The sequence below is a fragment of the Pinus tabuliformis genome, chromosome 9 (assembly GCF_031772625.1).
Source record: "Pinus tabuliformis cultivar Carrire ecotype Pingquan chromosome 9, CPIR1, whole genome shotgun sequence".
NCBI classification, from domain to species: Eukaryota; Viridiplantae; Streptophyta; class Pinopsida; order Pinales; family Pinaceae; genus Pinus; species Pinus tabuliformis.
In genome coordinates this window covers 1,764,501,296-1,764,503,243 of record NC_142307.1, presented here as the reverse complement: position 1 = coordinate 1,764,503,243, position 1,948 = coordinate 1,764,501,296, and the positions used below count along the sequence as shown (strand labels likewise).

Here is a 1,948-nt window from a genome sequence, read left to right as displayed (position 1 = left end):
AATCTCTTCCCGCAATCCTTCCTCTGCTACTCTCCGAGCACCTCTTCCACGACCTCGTCTTCCAACTTCCATTTCTCAGGAAAACTCCAAAACCTGCTCTGATACCACAATTTGATGGGACCAGCCCTTTGAAAACTTCACGATTCTATTAAATGATTAACACAATAATTAGTATGGTGATTAAGCGGATAATACTCCTGGCGGATTAGTGGTAGATATTTTGGTTGTTGTATTTATTATTTGGTACTTGGCATTTACTGTGAAGGAACACCTGTCCTTGTCTCGAGATATGCGATCCCGCCTTTGGTTTACTCCCTCGTTCCTTGTTCACTTGGCATTCTGGCCGTTCTTTGTTGTCCGAGAGGGTTTCTCGACTGTTCCGTGGTGACTATGGTAGTTTTGGTTAAATGGCGCCCTAGTTTTGGTCTCTGCTCTAGCCACTGGTTCTATTGGTGGTCTATTATTTGGTTGCTCTGATTTCTGGTTCTCGCGAATGCTTCCCGTGGTCACTGTTTCATATATGCTATTTGTTTTTGTGCTGTTGGTTTTATTCACCGAACTGCTATGTTGTTTAACTGTTGCTTAATTGCAAATATTCCAGGTTGCCTTCATCAAGGGTCTCGGCGTTCGGTCTCAGCTTCCGCAGACAATGGTAAGTCCTCTCTCTGTGATTTTCTTACCCTATCGTATTTTTGATGGTACTAAGGAACTCGCTCCTGTGTGAGTAGAGTACCCTTGGTGGTTGGCGACTGGTCGAGGCTCTGTTTCAGTCCAACACTGCCTTCCAGGTATTGGCAAACCCTCGCTCTGTTCTACCTTTTGTTTTTAAGCTTCCACACTCTCAGGTCTATAATGACTTTGATGGTGGCTTTTGCAGGTGGCTCGTCGACGCTTCGGTGGTGGTCTAAGGCTCTGTTTCTCGGTTCGGAAGTCAGTTGACCCAAACAGGTAGGGTCTTGTCCTGCTTTCACTTGTTTACGCCTAAGGTCTTTTTGTTTTAGTTGAGCTTCAGCTCTCCTTTCCGCTGTATTGATAGGTCGCCTCTGTCGATAGATTTTTAGGCATGTAACTATCTGTCTATAGTAATCTTGGCACTTGTAGACTGGCTTATCTTGATAACGTTGTTGGAGTTTCTTTGAGACCGACTTATTTATCGAAGCATATGATGTAACTTATCCATGGAGTTTTGTTTTATTATTCTGTATATTTGTATAAACGCTATTGTGTGCTATTTCATGAAAGGAAAATTTTTACAGTATTCTAGTGGAATTGTTACCTAATGGTTTTTAGAATGGTCTTGTACTTGCGTGGAACCCTCTGGTTGTTCTGGTTATTAGGCCTGTAGTGTTTCTGAAAGCTTTCTTTCTTGTTTCTTTCCTTTGGTTCTTGGTTGTGACCTCCTCTGTGGATTTGATGCGTTCACATCCACCTGTTCACGGTTTCATCGACTCTGTCGCTCTTCTGATGCCTGTAATGGAACAATGTTTCACCAAACCCTAACACTATATTTCTTTGATGCATTCAAGACTGTTTTGTAATGAGAAAAAAATAAATAAATGAATAAAAATATTTTCAGTTGCGAATAGACACAGATGATCTTGAGAAATTCCTATATATATATTTGTATTTCAGTTCTTTTGCTCTTCTTGGAAAATCAACCCCCTCAATGTCTCATTTTCCTTCTTTTGTATGAGTTATTGAATAGTTTGAGTAACTGCCAACAATTACAAGAAGTTACATAGGATAACCATCTAATTTTCTGTTTACCTAAATTCTATGATTAATTCAGAACAACAGCTAAAAGAAATTAAGGAAAATATAACGTACTGTTAACTCCTAAATGCTAGAACTTAAAGGAATTAAAAGATTCAAGTACAATTAAATGATAGAACTTAAAGGAATTAAAAGATTCAGGTACAATGACTTGTCAAACTGTCTGAATGTAACC

General features: G+C 39.6%; 1 long non-coding RNA gene across 2 annotated transcripts; it reads left to right on the top strand.

Annotated features, from left to right (window-relative positions):
- The first annotated feature begins 337 nt into the window (after window positions 1-337).
- On the top strand, window positions 338-1,017 carry LOC149155841 (uncharacterized). 2 transcript variants are annotated; one of them, XR_016262252.1, is made up of 4 exons: window positions 338-424; window positions 602-652; window positions 729-788; window positions 878-1,017. It is a non-coding gene; the product is annotated as an uncharacterized LOC149155841 (long non-coding RNA). The 2 variants fall into 2 exon arrangements; XR_016262251.1 differs by lacking the exon at window positions 338-424 and having other exon boundaries at window positions 433-652.
- Window positions 1,018-1,948: the final 931 nt, after the last annotated feature.